This window comes from Sciurus carolinensis, chromosome 17, assembly GCF_902686445.1.
Source record: "Sciurus carolinensis chromosome 17, mSciCar1.2, whole genome shotgun sequence".
Taxonomy (NCBI): domain Eukaryota; kingdom Metazoa; phylum Chordata; class Mammalia; order Rodentia; family Sciuridae; genus Sciurus; species Sciurus carolinensis.
The window spans coordinates 16329418-16337770 of NC_062229.1; positions in this window are offsets into that span (position 1 = coordinate 16329418).

Sequence of the window (8353 nt, forward strand, 5' to 3'; positions counted from 1 at the left end):
ATGATTGCTCTTTATAAAAAGAGAACCAATCAAAATTGGCAAAACTGCCATAATAAGAAAAAGCAGACATGAAAGAATACAGCAACAGGTGTAAAAGGCAATTTATGGATATAAGGATGCACTCTCTGAACTTACAGCTGAGGGGATGATGAGGATTCAAGGATTCTTACAAAATCCATGAAGTCTCTCATGTCCCACTTCCAAAACACGTCTGTACATGTACAAGAGACCTAGATGGCACAGAAACCTTAGTGGAGCAGACTTCCAGTTCTTCCTTTGAGATTCAAAAGGTAAAAACACAACCCATGAAAACAAAGAGCTGGCACAAACAATTTGGAATTGCAAAGAGAGGGGAAAAGCTAACAAATTTCAAAATTGATTCAGCAACAACAGTAGTAAAATATTTCAGTGTGTAGCCCTTAGTTTTCTCTTTACCTGATAAATAAACTGTATTTGTTTTTCATGTGAAGTCCCTGCAGGAGAGAAGGGATTGTGAAATGTTTGTCTCATGAACTGTTACTGCAATGAAGGATTCCTGGGCAGAGCATTACTCTGATCTTTGTAATGAATAGAAAAACAGGCTCAAGAAGACTCCATGATCAAAAGTAAGGAGGAAAAGACCCCAGCTTCATGCATGTCCCTCCAGCCTAACGCACAATTTTGTTTCTCCTTCATTGAGAACCTCCTTGGATATGGTCCAATTTTGTAGGAAACACTGTATGCCACCTCCTTATTCAGTCCAATCCAGCTGCACCTCCACTCCTGTCAGCAATGATCTACACACTGCAGAGTCTGAGATAAACACACATTGAAACACATTCAATAAATTGCAAATTAGTTAGTCAAAGATGCAGACAGATATGGTGACTTTCAGTTCTGGGCTGGCTTGGTGCTCTGGGGACCGCAAGTAATATTTGTCAACTTCCACTCTTGCTGAACCTTTCATACAATACCTACTGGGCTCTCAGACTCACCTGGATGGGGTCTCTGAGAAGAATCTCCCAGTAGAAGACTGGATTCCTCACAGGTTGACTGATGATGGAGAATGGAACTCTGTTCCCCGATATGCTGGTCTGAAGGAGTGAAGCGCTGGTTCCTATCCTAACTCAGAACTCAGAAGAAATGACCAGGTCCTGTTCAATTCAAGATTGTATCCTCTGAGTGACATCAGAGGGTCTATTATATCTACCCACGTCTGCTCATTCGGTACATTTCCTCCACTACCTCAGTCCCTGAGCACCTGATTTCCCTGTGGGACACTGGTCAGAGCAGAAGGAACTTCTTCCTGTTCTTTCTATTTTTCCCAAAAGATCTCATTAGAAATTCAATCTCTCTTGTTCCTTCTCCATGAAATCTCTTGCATTCTAGAAGTCTAACCTCCCTAGCACTTTTGACACATTCTTATTCATAATCTCCTCCAAAGTCAGAGGCACCTGACTCTTAGTCTTTGGAAACCCAAAGTACTGGCTTGTAGAGAGGACACATCTCCTGATGTCTTCAGAAGATGGCTAATCCCCCTTCATCAAGGGAGAAGACTGTATTCATTTGTATAAAACCATCAGAAGTTACCATAACCCTGGCTTCCTCAGGATTTTTACAGAATATGTAAGAATGCTCATGCTTGGAACACAAGTTCACAATTGTCCTTAATGAAACATTTGATAATGATAAAGGATATACTTAGATATAGGTTGTTCTGTTATACAGCACTGGGGCTGGGGTCCAGCAACAGTCAAGTGAAGGCTTTCTGAAGTCTTCTCCATCCTGAGCACCTCCACCCACCTCAGTTCTGATCTTAGGTGGTGAGATGTGGACTCCCCTGGCTCAGCTTCTACCTGAACAAGTTCACACTTGCCCTTATCTATGTCCTTCATGAAAGGAAATCAAGCTCACAGTCCTTGGCTCCTCATACAGAAACTTGATACATTTCCCCTTCTCCATGGAGCTACTGAGTGAACTAAGTTGTAGGTTAAAGCTCACTGGACATGACCTGCCCAGAGCAGATGCTCCACAGACGGCAGCCGTGCGACCACCAGCTTGCTCCTCATTGGCTCAGGTCACTGTGACATCACAAGGGTTTCCTGGCACAGGAAGTGAGTCCAGCATTGACCTGCTCCTGGGATTCGGGGAGTGGTGTGGAGGGGATGTTGTTCCAGAACACAGATGGGCAGCTCTGAGCCTGAGTCCACCACCCTATGCTGTGTTGGATTCATGGGCACCATCTCTGACCCCCTAATGTGGGCTCCAAGTCGGCACAGTGAGGGTTTTGGACTCTTTTCATCTGTTTTAGTATGGTCAGCTCTTGAGAATGTCTCTAAAGATGATGTTTCTTGGTTCATCAAATGATTCATTATTTTCTCCTGTGAGGGTGTGGATGCCTGGGAGCTGGGGTGCTGTTTCCTGCTCAGTTTTATAACATATGTTGCTAGCCCAGGAAAAGATAAACATCCAGAATGCAAAGTAGGATTCCTACTGAGAATCTATTACCCTCACATCATCTTAGTGTCAAAAACTGGTAAGTAGGGACAGTTTGGAGTACTTGATTTTGAACTCTAAGAGAATTCATCATCCAAATTGTGACCTACAGAAAGGAAAGGTAATTTTTAAAAAGAGAAAAGTTGGACTTCATTAAAATTGTGTAAGATTGCTGGTGTGGTGGTGCCCAGCTGTAATCCTAGTAGCTGAGGAGGCTGAGGCAGGAGGCTCACAGATTCAAAGCCAGCCTCTGCAACTTGATGAGGCCCAAAGCAAGTGAGCTATTGGAAACCATGTATATATTATGTTTTTGTTTGAGGAAGCATAAGGCAGGGAGGCTACTTTTCTGGGAACTCCTGGATGAAATTCCCCAGTTTGAGAAAGCCCAGATCATGCTGGGGCCCTGCCTTAGCTCGCTAGTCACAGGTTCAACACAGCTGCCCAGTATTGGGCATAAACTGCCAACCCCAAAACAGGCTGTTTCCCCCACTCTTACCCTGTTTTCCTAAAGAAGCTCCTTACTGCTTCCCTGTGGTGTGTTCATTATAAATAGAGCATGTGTGGGGTTTTCTCTTTGTTAGGATCAGACCCATGGGGTCTCTCCATTCCCATCAATGCGCCTTGCTTATGAATATATGATTCTTGTCTTTGTCTTTATTTTTTAATATTACTTTTCTGGCTTTTATTTCTAGTCGACCCTCACCTCCAATGGTCACCCACTCCCTCCCCACCTAGGACACAGGCATAATCCTGTTTGAAAAAAAAATGTGCTCAGGGATGTGGTTCAGGGATTAAGTCAGTCACCCTGGGTTTTATCTCTGGTACCAAAGCATTTTATAAAAATTGCTTATCAAAGGATAGAATGAATAAGTGTAAAGGGAAGGTACTGATTAGAAACAAACACGTGAACATCCAACAAAGAATTTAATTTGTCCTACAAATTTAAAGAGAAAGATTCAAAATGCTCTTGATTGAAGACACCCTTTGTTACAGAATATTTATAAATTGTCAATAAGCACAATAGGCAAAGCAGCTATATTTGAGTCCAGCCAGGGAGACTCAGTGTCCAAACTATGAAGCACCCTGTTCCATCACCCTTGGTGATGCTTGTCCAGGCACAGGGTCAGTAGTACTGTCACCATGAGGTCAGCAGCCTGCACAGACGTGCTCTCAGGACTCTCACGACCCTGTTCCTCAGGTTCTAGATGAAGGGGTTCACCATGGCAGTGACCAGGGCATACAGGATTGGGCAAACACCCCTGTCCAGGAGTCATGTGTCCATGTGGAGCTGAGCTGGACCCCCAGGCAGGTTCCATAGAACAGGGGTAAACCAAGAGGTGGAACCACGGGTGGAAAAGTCTTTATACTTCCCTCCTGCTGTTGAGACTGCCATGCACAAAAGACACAATTTAGAATAAGAGAGGGAAAAAGCCCACACTGCCTGTAACCATGTCCACCATGACCTATTGATAAAGGTATCAGAGCAGCAAAGCTTGAGGACCTCAGGGGTTCACAGACATAGTGTGGGATTTCCACCTCTGTGCAGAAAGAAGCCTCACTGCCCTTCAGCTCTCAGGATGGGCTCTTAGCATGCTGATGACCAGGTCAGGAGGAGTAACTGGGCACACAGCCTGCGGCTCATGAGGATGGTGTAGTATAGGGTCAGCAGATGGTCACAAAGCAGTCACAGGCCATCACAGTAGTAAATCGTCCAAGTGTCCAAAATCTGTGAAAAAGCATATCTGGGTGCTGCAGCCTGCATAGGTAATGGCCTTCCTCTGTGTCTGGATGTCCACCAGCATCTATGGGATGGTAGTGGAGATGAAGCAGGTGTCAGAAAAGGACAGGTTGGAGAGGAAGAAGGACATGGGGTATGCAGTTGGGAGGCTGAGATGGTGGCCAGGACAATGAGTAGTTCCCCAAAGATGGTCACCAGGTACAAGGACAGGAACAGCCCAGGGAGAACTGACTGAATCCCTGGCACCTCAGGAAGACCTTTGAGGAAAAATACTGGAATGACTGTGGTTTTCTGGTTCCATGTAAAGTAAACATCTGCAGGAGAAGCAGCAGCTAGAGGAAGTGAGCAGTCCACAGCCATCAGGATCCTGGCTGCCTGGAGCTTGAACCCAGTGCTCTGAGGAGAGGAAGCATTGGCTTGGTGGTGCCTTCTCTACTGTTGATTGGACTGGGGCTTCTCAGTGCCACCAAATTACCCTTTGTTACCATCACTAACTGGGAAAACCCAGACACGACATCTAATTTTTACCAAAGCTGACTTCATCTATTCAACTACCCTGACACCTGCTCAACCAGCCTTTGTCGTCTGAGATGTCCCCTGAATTCCTCTGTTACTTTACTTTTAATACCCTAATAGCAATAATGATATTAATGAAAAATAAAGTCATGGATGTATGTAATTTCCATAACTGTTGGTAATCTCATATTTCATATAGCTGGTTAAGTTTTAGTTAAAAGTATAATGCAATGATTCATCAAGGAAAAAATCACATAGCAAGAAAATAGCTCTCCCATGAAAGAAACACCAAATTAGTAATTTTGAAGTCTCACCTATTTGCAATCTCTAAAAATTATTTGGAATTATATGAAATTGGTTTTTTGAATCTATTTTAATCCTATGTCCAAAAGTAAACAGGCTTCTACAATAATAGCAGCATAAGAAAATTAATCCATTGGCTTCATTAATTCATGCAAATGGAAAAAAAACTGGAACAAAGTAGCTCTAAAACACTTAGCAAGTTGTCAAGCATACTAAATATGGTGATGTGGTAGCTTGCAACACAAGAAGGCAATGCACATTTTCTGGTATTGTTATTTTATTATGATGTTATAATAAATAGGAAGAAGTAATTATCAAGATATAGGAAGGTCATCTTACAGATGGAAAAGACACTATAAGAAAACAGTTGGGAGAAAGTCATAAATAGAAACATCTTTCTTATATTTTTATTTGTTCTTTTTAGTTATATAAGGCAGTGGGATCTATTTTGATATATTTATACAAGCATGGATTATATCATGTTTCTTGGACATTACAAAATTGATTGCTTGGTCATCAGCTAATATCTGCCCTCACATGAAACTCATATGGAAGATAATGTACCTACCACTGTCTCTACCCAACACTGTTCTTATATTTCACACCAAGGTTACTTTGGAAGCTTAAGCAATCTCCAATTTGATTCACAACTTAAGTAAGAGAAAATTGATCAGATTTTCAGGTTATAAAATTAACAATCTAAAATCTATTGGAAAACAATTACAAATAAGTATTAATTTTGATGAAGCTACATAATAATATTTAAAAACTGGTGCAGAGGCACCTGTCTAATACCAGCTACTTAGGAGACTGACACAGGAAGATAATTAGTTTGAGGTCATCCTGGGCATCCTTGGCAAGACCCTGTCTCAAAAGCAAAAGGACTGGGGATGTAGCTCAGTGGAAGGACATTTGTCTAGTATGCCAGAGTAATGCAAAAATTCCATATTATGTCATTCTTATTCCTTGTTTCCAGCGATAGACATATCATAGGAAAAATGTCAATCAATATATTATGTAACATTCACTGACCAGGGTTTGGCCTATTGAAGTTGATCAGGAAATGATATGAATATTAAATCATATTTATAGACACTTCCAAGTTGCAGGAACTATGCCAATTTGTTCTTCTGAACGACCTCATTTCATCTCCCTGGAAACATTGGGGAGAGCTGTCATTCATGCATATTTGCAGAAACAACTGTCAGCTTAAATGCTAATAGAATGTTTGAATTAATGTCCTATGATTTTGGTTTGAGATAAGTTCCTTCTATCCTTTTTTTCTCTACTCTTTTGAACATGAGTGAATACTGGATCTTATTAAAGGCCTTTCCTGCATCTATTGAGATGATCATATGATATTTGTCCTTAATTCTGTCAAATGTCTATTGAGCACCAGTGTACAGGAATATAGTCCCTGTACTCATGGTGTTTCTACCCTTTTATGTGCTGAATATTTCTGTGTCCTCTAAATTTTTATGTTGAGATCCTATCTCCCTGTGGACCCAGTTGAGCAGATCATTTATCCAGGTGGAGTCTCACTTGTATGAATGTAGAATGAGGTTCCTAACAGTAGAGAAGACAAAGAAGGGACTTTTATCATCTTAGTAGAGTGACATGCATACCCAAGTCTACAGCAGCACGATTCACAGTAGCCAAACTATGGAATCAGCCTAGGTGTCCATCAATGGATAATTGGATAAAGAAAATGTGTTATATATGCACAATGGAATTTTATTCAGACATAGAAAATAAAACAAATTTACAACATTTGCAGAAAAATAGATGAAACTAGAGTTCATCATGCTAAGTGAAATAATTCAAACTCAGAAGGTCAAAGTATGTTTTCTCTCATATGCATAAGTTGGGAAAAAGGAAAGGAAACCTGTATCTCGTAAAAACCAAAGGCCAGTCAGGAGAAAGGGTGGACAGTGAGGAGGATTGGGGGAACTCTCAGGAATGATGTTGGTCAAATTGTATTGTTATATATTGTGTGCGCGCAAATATGTATCCTATCATTATGTACAACTATAATGCACCAATAAAATGTGAGGACAAGAATGGACTTTTATAACAAGAGAATTCTTAAAAGTCACTAATCTCAAGGAAATGTACACAAAAAGATCTCTGAATTGTTGACTGGTGAGTGGTTTATAAATGCAAGACTCAGTGGCAATTCTTAACTTCTGTTGTCAACATGATTTTTAAAATTTATGTTGTAAAAGCAGCATGAACCCAAGTGTTGTAGGGCTCATGGTTATATATCAAGGGACCATAGCTCCCTCATTAAGGAGAGGAATAGTAAATTTTCAGGAGATGCCAGGGTTTTGTCCCCAGTACAAGTCAAAGCTTTTGGGACCCAGGGGAACTGCTCCAGGCAGGATCATACATTTTAGATCTTGGTCAAAACTTTCAGTCAGCATTGGGATTTGTGTTAAGATCTGATCTTTGTGTTAAGGTTAGAAGGGTTCATGGAGGAGAATTAAAGACTCATTCCTGTGATATTAACCTGGTCCCTAGGGAACAGAGGATCATCAAGATCAAATCCCCTTTGGTGCAGAGCAAGGTCTCACTGGGAACCATGTCTCAGGCTTGGAATAAGAAGAGGGAAAGTGTCCAGTGAGCAGACACACAGGCCTGAAGCTACTCCCTGCTGGTGTCCTCTGTGAGCTCTGCATTGATTTGGATGGGCCTTGGCTGCACCCCAACATTGATTCAGTCTGTATCATCAAAGAGAGGAATTTGGACGTCACATTGAGACCTTCCATTCAGAAGACCCATCCGGGTAAATCTGAGGGCCAGGTGGGTGCTGCAGGAAAACTTTACAGACTCAAGAACAATTATATAAGTTCACCTGAGAGCCAATCCAGCCTCAACCAGAGCTGAGAGGTTGTGGTGATTATTTGTTGGTCTGCTTGATTAATTATTTGATGTGTTTATTTATCATGCCAAAAATAAAAAGGAAAGGATAAGGCAGAGAACACTGGCCTCAGCAGTGCATGGGTCATGCTGACCATGGAGTGACCTGGAATCTCGGCTGGAGTGGAAGTGAGAAGCTTGAGGCCTTTTCCAAATAAGAACTTGTCCAAGGACATTTACAATTAATTTGGTGGGAATCAGAATTACAGCATTGTCTGTGGAGGGATGGATGTAGAGGGGTGGAGGGCTGTTTTGTTTCTGAGATGGAGCTTTGATTGGGTTATTATTTTTAAATACCCATTTCTCCGTTGTTCTGAACATTTCAATAGTTGTTTTCCTACTTTATTATTTCTCTACTGACTTTTGGATTGAAAATTTATCCATTAAATATCTCAAATTTGA